This window comes from Corvus kubaryi, unplaced genomic scaffold (assembly GCF_017639235.1).
Source record: "Corvus kubaryi isolate FWS band 111438036 unplaced genomic scaffold, C.kubaryi_AGA036_p1.0 37334, whole genome shotgun sequence".
In the NCBI taxonomy this organism is placed as follows: Eukaryota; Metazoa; Chordata; class Aves; order Passeriformes; family Corvidae; genus Corvus; species Corvus kubaryi.
Genome location: NW_024581108.1, coordinates 18,175,709 through 18,194,914, shown reverse-complemented (window position 1 = coordinate 18,194,914; position 19,206 = coordinate 18,175,709). Strand labels below are relative to the sequence as shown.

The following is a 19,206-nucleotide window of genomic DNA, read 5'->3' as shown; positions in this document are numbered from 1 at the left end:
TCTGCATGACCGCCATGGACTTGTCTTCCAGGGTTTCACAGCTCTCCCCGGGCTCGACTGTTCATTTCATTGCTCCATGCTTGGCCTCAACTCCATCCTCCCCACGACTCCTCACAGTCGGGGGTCACTGAAGCTTGAGCTGTCGAGCCTCCCCAAGACCCCATCCCTCATTCCCAACCCATGAGTCACTTCCTCTCCTCAAACCTCACCTTTCAACTTCCATTTTTCATTTGCTTATGATTTTCTCTCTATCTCCATAGGGGTTTTTGCTCTACAGCGTTCAGTTGCAGCCCTGTTGGTGCAGGCAGGAGTGCTACCAGTGGCTTCAGCAGCAAATGGAGAGGGGTGAAGACATCACATAAACATGCAGGGCTAAACCTTCCCTCCATGCAACACGGTGCTGGCCCCTGTGGGGATGACCTGACTTGCATCAGCTGAAAATCTAAGCCATGTTGCTGTGACCACTCAAAGTTTCTCTTCCCTCAAGAAAACAAATACATCTGAAAAAGAAAAAAGTCCACCTTTTTTTTCACGTGATTTAAAACTGGCACCTTTTTAATGATTTTTCATCAGCATTTTGTGTTGCAATTATTGTTATTTTTGGAAACCATCAGAAATACAGCTTTTGGCAGGAAAATATAGTGTCTGGCCAATAAAAGAGTTACTATCAAGATTTCAAGCAACATACTGAAAAATCACCTCTAATTTAATAAAAAGTATGAAAATAAAATTAGTGATAATTTATTTCATAAATTTTCATTTTAAAAGAGCTTTTAAAAATCCCCTTTTGTCCATGAAGCATCATAAACTTTTAGCTCATCATAAAACCATGCAGGCTGAAGTTTGGGGGTTTTGCCATCCTCAGCCCATGGCAAGCAGTAGCAAAGGGACTTCTGAACAGCAGGGTCTGTCTGGGACTTCTGGCTCAATGGTCTCTGATGGACACAACCTTTATGGTGCTGTCTCATATGAAACGTTGACTCTTATGGGGTTAAGTAATCCTTCATTTTTCTGCGTCAGCTGTGAATAGGAGAGTCCTCTGTGGAAGAAGTGGATGTTTAACTAAAATGGCCAGGCCTGGGATTTTAGCATGTACAATAAGTTGTACCTATGGTCAGAGCAAAGAAAATTCAATAGCCACTATGGCCCCTTTAAAAGTGTCACTCCTACTTTCTGCATCCTCCTCCTGAGCTCTTCTCCCCTTGCACCCTCAGTGACAGTGAGTGCCATTTCCTCAAGGACTTGCCACCTGAGCACTCTCCCTCCTCACTGAGGTGGTGTAATTGTCCAAACACAGTTCTTCCTCCTGGAGTTTTTTCTGAAGGTCTCCAGCCTCAGCCCAGACTTCTCCAGCCAGCTTTTTCTTCCAAGAAACCACTGGGCAGAGATACCTCTAGGAACTCATGAAACAGGGGTGGGAAATCCACAACCACTACAGGAGAGAAGAGCATCCTTCTTAGTTTATGCCACCTTCTGCCAGCAAGCTCAGACCCTCCAAGTGCTCAGCTATGAGCCTGCCCAAAGCCACCAGTCCTTGCCCTTGACCAAAAAACCCCAGGCTATGCTGGGGTCTGGGCTTGCTTCTCTGGTTTACTGCTGGCTCATGTAAATCCCAGCTTTCTCCTCCTGATTACTGCACAGAGCTCCCCAAATGCACTTTCCCAGCATCTTCCCTAACGCAAAGCCCAACACTTTGCCAGGGTTTGGTCACTCCGGCCATGCTTGAGCTCTCCCTTGTCACTGTTGGAATAGTGACAGATGCAAACTAGGGAGGGGAGAGTGAACCCTGCCAGGGACAGGGGACTGCCCTCCCTGGATGGCCCCCTCAATTCCTGGTGGCCATCAGCCTGTGACAAGGGGGGAATGTGGGTGTGCAGGAAACAAGGGACAGACAGGGCTTGGGAGGGTGCTCTGGTGCCTGCACTCACCTCGGGGAAGCCTGGTGGTGCTGGAGGATCTTCCACATCCCCAGATCAGCAAGCCAGAGATGAATTACTGGGGACAGCTGAGGCAGGAGGCAAATGGCATCACACTGAAGCCGAACAAGGCCTGTGACTGTGCACTGTGGGATCCTAAATATTTGGAGTGCAAAGGTCAGGAGAACAGGACACTTCTCAGAGATTATTTTCTTCCCACCCCAGGCAGGGACATGGAACTGCTATGCCTGGAATGACCCTGGGCGTTAGCCAGAGCCAGCGCCCTTATGGGTCACCTCGAGGCTCAGTGGTACCCGCAGGCAGGTCTGTGTTCTCCGGGTTTTGGCTGCCACCAGGGCCCAGCATGATGCCCTCCCTGTGCCTGGTCAGTATCTATGACAGACCTGACGTGGTGCAGGCCGAAGGCAGGAGAAAAGTGCCCTCTGGCCAAGCCACATCCTCAGTGGGGCATGGTAGGAGCTGCCACTGGGTGGCCAATCCTCCTAGCCATGAAGGAGGATCATGTCCCCCGTGCCTGCTGGCCAGGCCCCCAGCTGTTTCCAAAATAAACACTTGGGCATGACAACGCTGACATTTGCTTTCCACAAACAGGCGCTCGGAGAAGGAGGAGGCCACGTTCCTTTTCACAGGCTGGTCACGAGGCAGGAGACGACCTGCTCAGTGCAGGGAGCTTGGGATCATGTGCCACACACCATCTATCCCTCCCCTAGAAAGAGCATCCCTCCACCAAGGGGTCACAGCTCTTCCTGGTGTCCCACGCTTGGCTGGTGGCTATCGCTGGGGTGTAGGCAGGGGTGGTGAGCTGGGATTTCACCTGCTGGCTCTTTTCATGCTGGAAGAGTTTAAAAAGGCATCTGGAGGGAGGTTGGAAGGGTGGAGAAGTTGAGGCAAGGATCCTGTCGTAGATGAGCACGTAGAGGATCCCAAGGGTCACCACAGCCCAGCTCACCCACAGGAACAAGCATCTGTCAGACCCCTGATGGAGAAGGGTCCATTGGGACACTCACAGGTGACAGGAAGAGGTTTCAATAAGGACACCCACCCCAGGTTGCCCTCTGACACTTCAGCCTTTCTCACCTGTTTCAATTCCTATTCCCATTTGGGAATCAGGTGAGAGCTGCTGACAGTGATGGCATCCCTGGGATTTCCCCTGGAGGGAGGGCTGGGGACAGAGGGCATTCCCTGGGAATGTGGTGCCAGTCAATTTTATTCTGGGAGAGATGCCAAAGCTGAGCACAGCTGCCGAAACAGGGGCTTTCCTCACGAGCAGGCTGCTCTCCTGCCGCCCCTGCCCTTGGCTGAACGTTGTGGGGAACGCGGGAAGAGATTGTACATCCCTCTCCTGCACCCCAGACACCCCCCGCAGGGGGGAGAGGCATCAACATCTCCCCCAGCAATGATCCCAAACTCTCACACTGGAGCTGTGTGAGCACTGCTGTCATGCTCACTAATTACCCAGTTAATTCAGCTCAGTGAGAAATTAAGGGATTTGTTTTTCTGGTTATTGCTCTGGCCAGGTTAAGGCATCTGGAAACAACTCCCATATCTTCAGGCTGAAGTGAATATTGAAGGACAATTTGCAGCAACAAAAGGTCAGGCTGTTAAACCTCATGTCTATAATTTACACTCCCAGCACATTACAAAAATGGTCAGGAATCACAAGGCTGACCAGGGAAACTGAGGCACAGAGCAGCAAAGCAGCATTCCCCAGGAGCAGATCATAGTTCTGCCTCATCCCCAGCACCATCCTGATCTCCCCCTTGGTGGAAAGGCTGGGCAGAATCCTTGCTGAGCCAAAACCATGTCCTGTCCCTTGGGGAGCAGCAGGCACAGCAGTTTCGGAGGGTATCGAGGGCACACAGCCCTCAGGGCCTGTGCTGACGGTGTGGGTGAATTCCTTCAAGCCACTGGATGCTTCTCGCAGCTGCAGAACAAATTCAACAACAATACTCTGAGCAATGCCTTTTTAATAGGCACGAGGTGAAAAGAACCCGACGAGTCAATATTTGCGGATGAAAACAAAATAAGCCGAGCTGTTAGCACAGAGGAATGCGAGGGAGGCCGGAGGCGGCTGGGGTAATTATTATTTCATCTGCCAGACAGCCGTGGTCCTGCCTGCTGCCTCCTTCCCCCACTGCCCACGCTGGCTGTGCCGGAGGGAGGGCAGGGGGAGGTGGGGACGGGGCAGAAAAAAGCAAATTTGGCTGCGGCAGCACCAGCTTGTGGCTGCGTCCGCCGGAGGCTGAGCGCTGCCCTGGCCCAAGTATTTAATGTCAGCGCCTGGAATGTGCTTAACACAACATTTTACAAGGGAACATTAGTCAAGCATCTGCACTGACAGAGCGGGTCAGCGATAAGGAGCCAGTGCATGGGAGCTGCAGGGAGACAGCTCTTGTTTCAGGCTAAGGAGGGCAAGTCTTGCAGAGGTGGTGCCAGGGCAGGCTGAGGGGGTCAAAATGAGCCAGGCAGCCCTGCTGTTGGTCTAGTTGTCCTGACAAGCATCACACAGGAGTGAAAGTGCCACAGTGACAGGCGGGGTCCTGCTTCCCATGCTCCCCCACCTATTGCCTCTCAGGTCTCTGAGATCCCTCCTCCAAACCTCCTGCAAGGTGGGATTTGAGGAAACCTGCCCAAAAGCCATTGCCTGCCACATGTCCTTGTTTGCAGGAGTGCTGGTGTTTGGTTGTCCGTGGGTGGGAGCTTTCTCATGACACATCTCAGGCTTTGCTCCCTTGCTACAGGGTCTCGAGAGAGAGCAGCTTCCCCCTGAGCCAGCACAGTATGGCCATGGCAAGAAGCATCCACCCCTAAACAGCAGGAGCAAGATGTGCCTGGAAATCACCCAGAAATCAGGTCAGTGAAACATTAGTCAGCTTCGCCTGTGACCTGAAAACAGCACTTCCCTCCATCTATTCCTGGAGCTATCCCTGTTCATTAGCCTTCTTGGCCCCCAGGCTTAAAAAAATCACCCAGTGTCAGGACTCCTTAATAAGATGTCATCTTCAGCCATGACAAACACGAGCACTCAGTAAATAATAGCCCTGCCATGTAATGTCATGCATCTGCCATCTGTTGTAGCAATGACTCGCTCACCTGCCACCCTCTCCCGGCTGCTCCGTGTGAGCAGCAAGAGAGCCAGGCCAGGGCTTGGCCATCCAGTCCCTCTGACAGCTGCCAGGCTTGGCTCTGGGGTGGGCAGGGCAGCCATCACTTCTGTGGGGCAGGGAACATGCTGGGACACAGGTGGAGATGTGTGATCCAGGGCGGGAGAGAGGGAGCATGGCCCTCAGCAGCTGTCTGCTTTGGGAAATGCAAAGGGGCTTCCTCGCTTTCCTCCCTCTTTCCTCCTTATTCTCACCTTTTTTCTCACTTCATTATTCTCTTTTTTCTTAATATCTTTCTCTTTCTGTCCATTTTCCTTTCCTTTCCCCTTTCCTTTCCTTTCCTTTCCTTTCCTTTCCTTTCCTTTCCTTTCCTTTCCTTTCCTTTCCTTTCTTTTCCTTTCCTTTCCTTTCCTTTCCTTTCCTTTCCTTTCCTTTCCTTTCCTTTCCTTTCCTTTCCTTTCCTTTCCCTTTCCCTTTCCCTTTCCCTTTTCCTTCTTCTATTTCCTTTCATTTCTGCCACAGTCCTGCAGCTCTGTGCTGGCTTCCTGCTGGCCTGTTTGAGCACAGTCTCTGTGCTCTTGCTGAAAACCCACTTCCACAAAGCTCTCCAAGCACTGCTTAGGGGACAGACCAAAGCTGAATGCATTTGAAAACTCACCTCAGGAGTTTTGGAACAGAGCTCCCCTTGTCCTGCCCATCCTCTACCACTACCAAGCATTAACCCCTCTGTGCCTCAGTTTACCCATCTGCAGATATGGGATTAATGACCCAGAGCAAACCTGTTGCCATGGGGTGGGTTTTTCACATGGGTTGGCTGTGGACACTTAACTCTGCTCCCCACTAAAACACCTCCTCTCTGAGCCGTGGAGACTGCACTACAGAGCAGCTGTTGCTCCTCACAGCTCAAGCAGCTCCTGTTTCCCTTCTCCACACCCCATGCCCATTCCTGCCCCTTGGTACAGCCCCTGCCCAGGGCTGGAGGGACACAGGCATCAGGTGGGAGCTGCAGAGCCAGGCAGTAATTGCTGGTAGCAATTAAAAAAAAATTAAAACAATTTAAAAAGTGGTATGGCTTAATGAAAGCTGTGTCAGGGAGGGATTCAAGTGTGCAATGTCCTTGGTCTGCAGTGAAGGAGAAGGACACTGCCTTTCAAGATGCCTTTCTTGCCCCCTCCCTTTCCTGTGAAACTTGGGTTACACCAAGTGCGTAAAGGATCGCAGGACGTGGCAGTGCTGTTTGCCATGAAAACTAATAGGGCCATGCCTGCTTTCATCAGGAGTGTAACCAGAGCCACGGATAATGTTTTAAAAGGCATAGCAGCTTCAAGTGCAAGCAGGGATTTATTAATGAAATCAAAACCACGCTCGAGGCTTTGCGAGTCTTATTTTAAGAGTCTGAAGGAGAAAGGAGCGGGCTGCCTGGCTGGGTGGGCAGGGAGGCAGGGTGGCCAGAGCTCTGACACTGAGCAGTGGTGACAAGCAGCGGTGGCAAGAGCTCACAACACCGCTGGGCTGCCGTTCTTGCTCTGCCACAAGTTATCTGCACAACCCTGCTCGTGTCACTTAGCCTCATTGTGCTTCAGCTCTCAGCCTGCACAGGGGGACACAAATCTCTCCCCTACAACACCTTTAGAGAGAAATTATACTTCTGTATAAATAAGGATCATGCTCCAAGGACGCTTCCAGTCTCTGCTGTTTTTTCGGACCCCTAAAGGACCTAAGGCAGTAGTCAAGGGCTCCCACAGGATCCTACAGGTTCAGAGAGCAGCTCTGGGACCTTTTGCCACTCTGGCACTGCTGTGTGACAGGACAGCCAAGCATGTGGGGACAGCATGAGACAGGTTAAAAATGTCCCAGGAGGAGATTAGATCAAGCAAATAGATGCCCACACTCCAAGGGTCTCTGGTTCTGCTACAGACACAAAGTCCATTCATGTTTGAGGTCCCTGTTTTCTGCTGCTTTGAAACAGAGGCAGAGCAGTGGCCACTGCTGCAAGGTTGAATTCCCAGTTTTGGCCAGCTCTCAGTGCTCCTGATGCTACTCCACAGACTCAAATAACTCCTGCGTGCTGATGGATGTGTTACCAGTCCTCAATTAGGCTGCAGGAGGCAGCAAACACAGTCTGCTCCTTCTGATTCAGGGGAGAGCTGAATATGACTTACAAGTGCATTTGAAAGCTGAATGTGGTGCTAGGGGAAAAGGAGACTGCTCCTGAGAACATCTCGGTTTAACCCCAGCAGACAACTAAGTACCATGAAGATTCTTGCTCAGTCCCCCTCACCCCAGTGGGGTAGGGACAAGAATTAGAAAAAGAAGTAAAACCCATGGGCTGAGAACAGTTTAATAATTGAAATTAGTTACAATATAATATTAATTCATTAATAATAGTAAGGAAGATTACAAAGAGAGAGAGAGGACTAAAACCCAAGAAAAACAAGGCATGCACAATACAAATGCTCACCATCCCATTCCCAAGCAGTGATAAGTGGCTCCTGGCCAGCTCCCCCCAGTTTATATACTGAGCATGATGATCTGTGGTATGGATTATCCTTTCGGCCACTTCGGGTCAGCTGTCCTGGCCGTGCTCCCTCACAGGTTCTCGTGCACCTCCACACTGGCAGAGCATGGGAAACTGAAAAGTCCTTGACTTAGGGTAAGCACTACTTAGCAACAGCTAAAACAGCAGCGTGTTATCAACATTATTCTCATATAAAATCAAAAACACAGCACTGTACCAGCTACTAGAACAAAATTAACTCCATCTCAGCTGTAACCAGGACAGAGCACAATATGGGTTTGGGGTCTGTTTCTCCATCCCAAGGACAGTGTGGCTGGTTGGCCAGTGTGAATTGTGCAGGATAGATACTCCTGCATCTATTTACCTCTTTTTAGAAGAGGGCAAACCCTGTAAGGTAAGCATTTCTGTTTGGGAAAAGCCTGTTGGAAAGGTTTTCTCAGCCTCACATGCCCTTGCCATCTGCACACATAAGAAACACTTCATACGGTTCTCATTTCCTCTTTACCTTTTTATATAGCCCATAATAAGATCCCTAATTTTAATAGACTGTATGGATCTCAGTAGCAGGGAATGGCTCTAACAGAGAGGCTTTAACTCTCTGTTTCAACAGGATCAGCAATGGAGCTTTTGGTTTCTTGCTGGACTCCACTGCAGGCATTGGTAGGATTTCTGCAGCCGCCTCCACCAAACCCTCCCTCCCTGCTGGGAGATGCTCAGATGGGCATGACCCACATAGTGTTTGTGGGAACTTGCCCCTCTCCCTCAAATGCTTGTGAAGCTGTACAAGGAAAATCAGCAGTATTTTGCCAAGCTGGAAGATGTGGAGAGAGAGAGGTTTGTTCAGTCAGAGAAGAAGGAGACAGCGGAGGCACCATCCTCTTGGAAGGCATGGGAGGCAATGGACACAAGGCACAGCAAGGGAAATTCTACCTAAATATACAGAAAATAATTCCTAGTGAGACTAGTGACGAGAGAGTTAGAAAAGCATGTGAAAGGGTGACTTCTCTGGGCTGGTCCTCTAGGGAAAAAAAAGACCCTAAAGACACAACCCCAGGAGAGTGCAAATGTTCACAGCAGGGCACCACACCTGATCTGGGTCTGTGTTAAAACCCTCTTGATGGCTTGCATGAGATGCAGGGCAGAGTATAACCCAGCCCAAAAGATGTTTTGGTATCCCTTGCTCAGGGCACAGCTCCGCTTGTGTGCCAGCAGCCTGGCTGGGATCCCGTCTGGGAAAAGCAGCACGTGGGAGCTGATGGAGTTGTTACAGCAGATGGGTGAAGGCAGCGCCGGGCAGAAGGAGTCCCAGAGCACGTGTCAGCAGATCTGGGCTGTTTCCTGGGTTTCTGACAGCTCCTTTCTCCCAGAGCTCCTGGACAGGAGACAAAACGTGATTTCTTGCTCCTTCCACTCTAAGACGGCTGTGAAAGTCTGATTTATGCTGAACGCTCTGGAAAAGAAGAAAGCTTGGCTGTGGAACCAGGTTCAGCTCCCAGCCAGGAGAACCTTGTATGGGATCAGCAAGTTTTAACCATGCAAATCAAATCTGAGGCCAAACAGAGCCCTGTTTCATGACTTCTGCCTCTCTGTTTCTCACTGCGCAGGGTCAGTGCAGTGCACCTTTTCCCTGAACAAGCCCTCATATCCATTCCCAGGATCAGGGACAGGCTGGGATGTTGTAGACAACTTTTTTCCTTTTTCTTTTTTCTCTTTTTTAATTTTTTTTTTTTCTTCTCTCCTGCAAGGCACAGCCAAACATGTCACAGCTCTGCCTTTCACTGAGATGATTCCCAGCTGCCAAAATGTACTGGAAGAGGTCCACCTGCTTGTGAGCCTGTCACCAAAAGCTGTGTCTGAGCATGGCCTCATGCTGTGTGACCCCAGGCAGTCTGGAGGAGTGCTCGGGGCACTGGGGAGAAGGAATTTCTTGGCTCAGTTGTCAGCAATGAAGGTGAACAGGTGACCTTTATTATCCATGCCTTTGTTTCCCCAGGTGGATGCAGCAGGCCAAAGGCCACCATAAGCCCTTTTTCTCCAGACCCACCACCTCCTGGATGATCCTGAATTTGGGTTGTGGGAGTGATGTTTGGATGCTGCTCGGGATGTCTCCAGTCACAGTAACAGCAAATCCTCACGCCGTTACACAGGTGAGAGCAATTCAAAGGCAGCACTGATGCACCATGGAGAGCTGAGACCTCCCATCCAGGCCTGCTCCCACTGGAACAATCCAAGGTGCTCAGGAGGCCCAGAACCCTCTGGGATGGGACCATCTCTGAAACTCATGCCCAACAATCTGGTTTACAAGGGACGTACAACTGGCCCTGAATGGGTCCTGGTGAACCTGGACATCTCCCCAGTGTACACACAGACATGGAAGGAGTCTCTATTCATTGCGATGAATACAAGTTGCAGAAGGGAAAGCTTGGATTAGATATTGGGGAAATATTTACCCTGAAGATGGTTAAACACAGAGGACCATAGGTGAGGGGGAATCTCCATCCTTGGGGACATTCAAAACTTCACTGGACAAAGCCCTGGGCAATCTGATCTAAGATGACTTTGCTTTGGGGCTGTTGGACCAGAGATCTTCAGAGGTTCCCAATAACTTGAATTATCCTGTGACCTACATCCAAAGTACTACCCAAGATTTTCTTGCGTCATCTAGAGTTCAATGAGCCCATCTGGTTTTCTGCTTCTAAATCAGCAGGATCCTAATTCTCCCTCATGGTTTAATCCCTTAATTCATTTGCCGTTATCCTGCAGTATGTGGCTGGAGGAAAAGGAAACAGCGCAGCAAAGAGAAGAGAGAAACGCAACAAGTGCCCCTGAGATTAGTATATTACTCCTCTTCTTTCCTGTTTGCCTTCCTGCTGTTCTGCTTCCATGAAAATTTGTGGGATTTCATCCAAACCTCCAGAATGTCCTCTCCAGCAGTGTCTGGGGATGGATGCTTAGAAAGAAAATAAAAGAAACAGTGAGCACAGAATGATTGTCTCCCTGCTACTCTCTGACAACCTCTTGCAACTGAAGCCTGAAGGACACCTGAAGCTAAAGGCCACATCCAGCCTTGAGTACTTGGTAGTTACCATCTGAGAACCTGCCAGCAGAGTGAGGGCTATGACAGAGTGAGTTTTACAGGACAACCCAGGGAAAATTATTTCCTCTTCCTCATGTGAAACAGGCTGTCCAATTCTCTCACTGGACACCTCCCTGTGCCCCCTCACCTCATCAGTGCTGCCTTGGCAGAGTTCATCTGAAACGTGGCTATCTGGGGAGCTGGATGGTGTGTCCAAATACCCCGTGTTTCTTCAGAGGTGTGAGTGAGCTGAAGCACAGCTTTATGGAGGAAAATAATCCACACACATACTCACTGCTTTTGTCCACTAACGAAGCACACGGTGGTGGTAGGAATTCCCCCTCCACAGCATTTTGGGGTACTCAAAGTTCATAGCTGCAAGAGGAGAGAGAGGGGATGCCTTGCCTTCCCCCATGCTGACAGGCAGGGCTGGCTTTGAAAAGATGTCAGTGGAGTTTGGAAAAGAAGCAGAAATATGTATTTCCCTAATAAGCTGAAAACTTCAATAAATGTTTTCCCTCAGTAGGATGTAGCTGAGGAATCTGGGGACCATTGCTGGAGCCAGCCTTTCTGAGAGGAGAAAGTGAAAAGCCAGTCCAAGTGCAACAAATGCCTGGACAATAAAGGGATCTGAAGGGGTTCAAGGGTAGGAGGGATTTTTTTGTCTCTTTGTTGTTGTTTCTTGATTAATATTTACATGTCAGAACCAGCAAAGCACGCCTCCAGATCACACATGAGATCTTTTTCTCCTTACTTGGGCAACAGAATATATAGGCAGGACAATTGTGCAAACAAAGATGTGTGCCAAGCCCACTGCACCGAAGAGAGGAAATAAAAATACCAGTTATTTAAAACACGTGTATTAACAGAGGGGTTGACCTCTCCCCTGCCTTCGTGCTCTGCTGACATCGAGGAGGGAGATGAAAAACCTCGCTGGAGCATGAGACTGGCCCCAGCCCCGGAGGATGGAGGGGCTTTGCTCCACTGGCCCGTGGGCTCCCTGGATCACCCATTGACACCTGCTCCGTCTCTCACTGTCTCACTCATGATGTCACACACACCTCTCTGCCCCAGCAAGGTCCTGGGAAGCAGAACACAGCTGCAGGAGCAGCTGGTTGAAATTCCCAGCCCTTCCCTAGCAGGGAGAAGTACAGCTCTGGTTCAAATGGACGGGCAAGGCAAGAGGCTGCAGGGTTGTGACACCTGCGGGATGCTTCCCGCATGGATGAGCCTCATCCGTGGTGGTTTGCAGCATCTCCTGGGTACAGTGACAGAGGACAGCCACAAAGGGACAGGATTCACACAAATCAACTTCATGCCATCCTTCTCACGTCCTTCTCTGCACCCTTCTTCCCTTCCTCCCTCTTCAAATGCATCCAAAAGATTCCAGCCCAAATGTTCCAAATTTAGGTCTGAACAGTGTTCCCAGCATTTTTGCTTTGGAAGCAGGGGTGGAGGGAGACAGAAGAGCAAGGGGCTGGTGTCACCCAGCCCCTTCCCACTGCGCAGCTTTGCACCAGGTTTCCAAGCCCTGAAGAGAAGTGCCAGGTCCTGCCTGCGTGTCCTCCACTCCCGAGCAATTACAGCAATCTGATCTAGGTGCTCCAGCACCATGGTCAGGAGGGCGATGCAGGGCCCTGGGGGAGATAATGGGAGTCGGAAGGCCCGAATGTCTTACCAACTTTCTTCGAAAGCAGAGTCAAGCCCTTCAAATGAAAGCACTTGAGGGAGAGAAGATGATCTTCCCTCAAGTGTCAGGCACATTTCAGCAGTTTATAAATACCACTGTCCTCCCTGCACCACACTCAGCCTCGCAGCACCGGCCACGACGTCAGCCCTGGACCTGGTCCTGACAGAGCTGAGCACCTGTGCTTGGCTCAGACAGGGGGAGCCAGGATCAGGCCTCAGGTGTGTGTTTCCAGAGGCACTTTCAGCTGCCGTTTCTTGGTTCAGCCTTCCCAGGTTTGAGCTACATGTTTTTCCCTCTGCAGACCAAAGAAGGGGTTAAACCGAGCTTACCTTTTCAGGATCAGGACAAGACAGTCACTTGTCTGAAAAGGGAGCAAGATCCAGCTCCTTTCTCTCCCACTTCCACCCCATTCCTCTTGCCACCCTGTTTCTCTCCTGCACATCCCACTGCAAAGCTGCTGTGGGTTCTCAATGATGAGCTGTGAACCCTAATGACAGGAGAGGGGACAACATCCTGTTGTCCTGCTCATCCCTCCCAGATCCTGACACCTGCCAAGGGCAGGAAGGTGATGAGGGAAGGAACTGAACACAGCTGATTCCTCCCCACCCTGCTGCAAGGCACCTAGGGCTGATGCCAGTGGCTTTCAGCGAGATTCCAGGTCTGTGTTTCCCCTGTATCCACCTCCTGTTTAAAGTCGAGGGGGAATTGCCCCAAGAGGTGTGTGAAGTTACTGGTTTTGTTCTTCCAGTCCTGAGAACAAAAGGAGCATCCTGAGACGGGGCCTCGAGTCTGCTACGGCAGTAAATCCCAAATGGTGATCATGTTTTATCCACGGGATGAGTTTTGGGATGGGCTCAGCAGAGACACCCAAAGCTGCACAAGGGCCGGTGTTGTGGCTGGGCTCCCGGGAAAGCAGCTGGAAGGGGTGAGACGGGAGAATGGATTTGCCAGCTCTGCCTTCTCTCAGGACTCCGGCCAGCCCGCCCCGCGCCTGTTCCTGCCTCTGCCCCCGGGTTCTTCCTAACGAGGTTTCCAGCTCAGCTGAAGCCCCGCGTTGCTTTCAGGACCGCAGCCGTCCAGGGCTGAACGGCACTGGGGAGGGAGGTGGGGATCGCCGTTCCCATCCCCCGATTTCTCTGCTCCACAATATTATGGAGGGCTCGGGTTTCACCAAACAAACGCGAAAGAGGGGCAAAACTGAGGAGGGGGTGCAGAAAATATCGTCACTGACGCACGGAAAGACGGGCGAGGGGGTTATAAACCCTGTGCCGATGATACCTTTGAAAGGGGCGGCTTGGGGTTGCTTTCGGCGGTGGTCCCCGCGCCCTGTGCAGGAGTTTGTGATGGAAAGTCTGCAAAAGCCATTAGGACTTTTGTGCTGGGGCACTAGAAAAGCAACGCAGACACCACTCACTTTTCTAAATAAACATTAGTCTTAAAAAGTTTGCACTGCTGACCCCCGCAGCTCTGATTACTTGTAATTCTCTGAACCATATTTTAAGGCTTCTAACTATTTTTATTTTTTTTTCGGGGAGGGGGTGGGTTTCGTTCGTTCCTCCCTGCAGCCGTGCCACAGATGTGCTGCCACACCGTGTGCTCCGGGGCCGGGGGGTCTCTGCCCACCCCCCGAGGCAGGTCCTTATTCCACAGCCCCGCAGCCACAGCATATTCAACTCTCTCCTCGTTCCCCCGAAGAAGCTTTTTCTTCTTCTTCTTTTTTTTCTTTTTTTCTTATATTGGTTGGGACCACATTCACGATCCCGATGAAAGAGATGCTGTTCCCCTCTCAGGGCAGCGGCGGTGCGGGCTGCGGCCCCATGCCCACCGGGCTGTGCCCTGAAACAGCCCCGGGAGCCCTCCCCTACCCCCCCAAAGAGCCGCACCTTCCCGGCACGGCGGAGGCAGCTGCACCGAGGTATCATCAGCGTAATTGGAAGGGTCACATGTTAAACCCTCGCTGTTGTTCGCGGTAATGTAGCTGTGTCCCCCGGCTGCACATTTACCGATTTCTCGCAAACCAACCATTGTCACAAGGTTCATTCCAGGAGGAGTGATCCAATGGGTTGCCACGGCAACTATAATGACATTAAAATAGAGGCGGCAGCCGCAGCCCCCCCCCTCCCCTCTTCTCCCTCCTTTAAAAACCGGCAGCAACACGGCAAAATTCCGCACCTTCCCGTCGGGTCAGCCCGGGAAATAACGCGGGGATCCAGCTGAAAACAAAGTGTGTTGGGCGGGAGGTTGTTTTATATTAAACCTTCCCAGGGAAATCGAGCCAGGGAAGCCCCGAAAGGCAGCGGAGTCCCCGCACCCGCGGGAGGCGAAAATGACCAAAGTGCGCAAATTCCAGGCGGGAGCCGCGCGCGGAGCCCGGGTCTGGGAAGCAGGACCGAGCCGGGATCCATCCCTGCCCGAGCACTCGGCGGGAGCGGGGAAAAGGGTACAAACCTAAGGGTTCTAAACCCCCGCAGAGGCACCTGCGGGTTGGGCGCTGAGAGTCTCTCCCTCGGCCCGGCCCCGCGCTGGAAATCCGCTTCGCACCACTTGGTTTTCCGGGAAACGTTCGTTTCCGATTAATTTGCCTTTATTATTTTGTCATCGGTGCTGCTACGATGCTTTCACTCGTTTTTATTTTTCCCTACGAATTTTGGGACCAGAAGGGATGTTTAGAAAAAGGACCCCTGTTTCCGATTATCACAAGATGCCTTTCCCTCTCGATTAATATTTCTCTTCTGTCTGTCCCAGGCACATAAATGAGACCAAGGAACACTGTGCAAAGCAGAAGGAAAATACTGGGAATATTGACTATAATATTAACTGGATCTGGCGGGAGGCTCCAGTATGTTTATTTTTCATATAGGAGCGTGTACCGCCCGTCTTTCGTCGTCGACAGCTGATAGCAGCGCCTGAAATCGAGCTCTGCAGGATTTCAGTGACGCTTTCCGGAATATTTTTCCCGATCTCTCAGTGAGGCCGGGAAACGAATAGATTCCATCAATTTCTCGCCATTTTTTACCCATGCGAGCCCGTGGGCGAGAGTTTGCCGAGCAAGGGCAGAGTGGAAAGACCTGACAGATACACTCAGAGCCGTGGTTTCATTACCGCCACCAAAATGTGCCCAACGCCTGCCTGCGGCTGGGGTAAATCCCCACTCTGGGAGGAAAGGGGAACGTGCCCACCGCTGGCAGCGCCGAAAACATAAAAAAGAAAAAAAGGAGGTGGGGGGGGGGGGGGGGAATTCTGCGCCACCCAAAGCGGCGCCGCCCGGCTCCGGTTCGCACGCGGCTTGCGGCGGTGGAGCGGCTTCCTCCGGCCGGCCACGACGGCGGAGCTGCTGCCCCGACGCTCGCACCACGCCGAACATCCGCCCGGAGACAAGGCCACACTGGCGGATGCTCCGAACTCCCCCCTTCGGAGTGCCCGTGGCGGGTGGGGAAGGGGCCGAGGCGCCCGGGGCAGCAGGGTCTGAGGGCACGGCTTGGTCCCGGCCTCCTGAGGGCTGCCCGACCCTCCGGAGCCGCCTCCCTCCCCGCACACAACCTCCGCAGCTGCCGAGCTACCCCCGGGAGCGGGGGCGTCCTATTCCTACTGCCACCCACATCCCAGCAGAGATGGCGAGGATAGGATGCGGAGACCACCCCGCAGCTTGGCCAGAGGTTTCCCACCTCTGGCTGCTGCTGGAAAACCCGCTCGGGCTGGGGTTTGGGTCACCCAGGGTGGGCGGTTGTCCCAGTCGCCGTTGCCGGGGGGACCCGAGGGTGCGGTCTCCCCGCAGGAGCTGGGGTGGGGAAAAGCAGCCAAGATGGTGAGAATGGACCAGCCGGAGCCGCGGGAGAGACGGAGAGGCGGCCGCGGGTGGGTTTCCCCTACCGCAGGGCCAAGAGGGGGTCTCTGTCACCAGACAGATATCCAGCTTCTTGGGTGTGGGACCCTCCGCCGTGCGGCGGGAGGGGAGCCCCGGGAGAGCATAGGTTGCCAGGGGCACAGCCGGGGCTCAGCTCGCTCCAGCTCCAGGGAGGCCAGAAATGTTCCTTTTGACGATCTCCTGAGCTCAAGAGCCGTCAAAAACCTCCCTCTGAAGTGACCCTCTTGGCAGGGACTTGTTGAAAGACATACAGAGTAGGAGCATGCCCGAGGGGAGATGGGAGCCTCGTGGGACAGGGGAAGAAAACGAAATTAAAACCGAGTTAAAAAGGAGAAAAGAGAGAGAAAGGTCGGAAACCGAAATTATCCTCCTTGTGAAACGTGTCGGGCTTCTCCGGAGCAACTGCAGAAGGGAGGCCTTTCCACTAGGGTGGATAAATTTACTCGTGTCCCCCATGCCCGAGGGTGGGGCCCCCGGGGGGGGGGGGGGGAAGAGAAAGGTCATGGGACTGGGATTTGGGTTGTAAGTCACAGAGGAGACGTGGATTTCAGTGCCGCGTTAGGTGGCAGCGGCCTCTGGTTTTGCAAGAGAAGTAATTAAATAGGAGAGGGGGAAAAAAGAGAAAAATAAAAAAAGCGGGGGGGCGGAGGTGGGAAGAGAAAAGAGCATTTTAGAAATAACACGGGTAAAATCTCAGGGGTTTAGGGGTGGGAAGGTGCGCTAGGGGGAGAGCCTCTGGGAGACCCTGCTCGCCTAGGGAAAGGATTGTCCCTCACATGTCCCAGGGCCCGCGGTGGGTGCTCGGCTCTGCATCCTGCCCGCCCGGCTCTCTCTGCCGAGCCCTGTGCGCTCCTTTTGTTTCCTTTTTTTTGTGGCCACGTTTCTCTCCTGGAAAGAGAAGATCGCAGGGGCACTGCAGGCCGAAGCGGGGAGGGGGTCACCAGCTGATTCCCATCTCTCTCCCCTCACCTCTACACACCCCACCGAGACCTGCCGCGGAAGGGGAGCCTCGGTCGGGGGCGAGGGCGGCGCGTCTGGACCCTGAAATTTTTCGGCCCCGTGCCCGGAGGGGGGAAGTTTTTCCTTCTCTATTTAGTTTGTTACGATTTAAAGGGTAAGCGGCGGCACCTCCATCCCCGGCCCGCCGGGGTCCGGCCCCCAGCACGGCTCCGCTCCCATCTGGCTGTGGAGTTCCCTCACACCCGAGGTCTTGTCCTCTGTCCCCCCTTCTCCCTCTGGCGAGGGCTGATGAGTGGACATTATGGGGGCCCCCCCTGCTAATCTCGTCCTGGTGGGGGGAAAAATTCCCACGGACTTGCAGGGAGTGCAGCTGGAATGAAAGGCGATCGTGTGCCCCGCAGAAGGCTCTCACTGCTGAAGAGTGATTTGCGAGGGCGGGGGGTGAGCGGGGGCTCATCCGCGGGCTTTCCGAGCGCTCTCCGCTCGCCTCCGTGGTGGGGAGAAGTGAAGGATCTGGGAATTTTTGTGAGAGTGAAAGGAATCGCCGGTGTTGTTTCAAGCCGTTTCAAACCCGCGGTACTGACGAAAGAGGAATCTAATTTCACTTAAAAGGCGAGTTAAAGCAGGGAAAACGAAATATGAATGAAATGGATAAAAACGCCCCCGAAAAGCGCTTCTCTGCCACCCTGTGTCATAGAGTCCGAGCTTCGGTAACCAGAAAGCATCGAGGGTGGGAGAAACATCACTAAACCGGTCATTAGACAGATCCTAAGGCACCTACACGAAGTCTCCCATGGAGAAAGTGACGGACAAACTCATTACACCCCTTGGGTCTCCCTCCCGCCCTCTCATCAGAGAGATTGTATCCCTTGCAGGTTTTCATCCTGCTATGGCAGGGGCGGATGAGTATGATTCACGCCATACCTGTACACCTAATTCACCCGGATCCTAGGGCAAGCGATGCGGGCAGCCAGGGCAGTTGGGAAGCGAGGAATCCCGCCTGCCCGCGGCCGGGAAAGGCCGCCGGGTTCCAGGCTGCTCGGTACCGGCTGCCCAGTGGGGCTGAGCCCCTTCCTGGGCCGCAGGCGGGCGCACCCGGGTTCTGTTCACCCGAGGGTATCATTGGCATCCGAATGATGAGGAAGGATTGGAAACGCGCAGACAAAACCCTGCCGCGAGTAGGTTTGGTCCGGTCCTGGATCTCAGCATCACCTGTTGCTGCCACGGGCTCGGGGTGCCAACGTGCATCTCGTTTAAGAAAAGAATAAAGTGTGAATTGGTCCCGCAAGGGTCCCCCGAGCCCAGGGGCACGGGCACCGCCACAGGCTCAGCCCTGCAACCCCGCATGGGCCGCCTAGTTCCGCAGCAACCTCCCCGGTAAATGCACCGGCGGGCCGCTGGAAAGGGGGTGTAGGGCGTGTGCTCCGGGGTCCCCGGCTCCAACAACTCACCCTGAGCTGCTCCGCAGCCCACCGGGCACAGGCAGGGGGAAGCGCTGAGCCCGGAGGAGCGCCCGCCGAAATCGCTCCTGGTTAAAACGAGGGGAGATCCCCTCCTCGCTGCGGCCAAGCGACAGATTCCCGGGGGTGGACAGAGCTGGAAATCTCCTGGACAGAGTGGGAAAGCGGCCCTCGATGAACCCCAGATGAAGCGGGTGAGACAGGCGAGGCAAACAGCGAGAGAAAGAAGGAGGAAGAAAAAAAGGGAGAAAGATGAAAAGAAGAAGAAAGAGAGTGGAAGAAAAAGAAATAGAAAAATAAAAAGGAATATTGTTAGAGTAAGAGCAAAAGAGAGGAAAAGAAAAGGAGAAAAGGGAGAAAGACGAAAAAGAAGAGAGAGAGAGAAGGAGAGAAAAACAAACCAAAATAAATTAAAATAGTTGAAGAGGGGCAAAGAGGGAAAAACCAAAAGACAAAGAAATTTAACAGGGTGGGGAGATATAAAAAGAGAAGAAGAAATGGGAAAGAAAGAGAGGGAGAGAGAAATAGAGAAAAATAGAGAAGAAAGAAAGAAAGAAAGAAAGAAAGAAAGAAAGAAAGAAAGAAAGAAAGAAAGA

The 19,206-nt window shown here is 52.6% G+C and overlaps 1 protein-coding gene across 3 annotated transcripts in view; it reads right to left on the bottom strand.

Annotated features, from left to right (window-relative positions):
- Positions 1-581: 581 nt before the first annotated feature.
- The window catches only part of FOXD2 (forkhead box D2), a 25,145-nt gene continuing 6,520 nt past the window's right edge, over positions 582-19,206 (bottom strand). The window contains exons 2-3 of one of the 3 annotated variants that reach the window (XR_006016490.1): positions 1,929-2,072; positions 582-1,432 (exon numbers count right to left, since the gene is read on the bottom strand). The gene's annotated coding sequence lies outside the window, so the exon portion shown is untranslated. Of the gene's footprint in view, positions 1,433-1,928; positions 2,073-7,408; positions 10,510-19,206 lie in introns of those variants that run through there. The other 2 variants (XR_006016488.1, XR_006016489.1) reach the window with 2 other exon arrangements.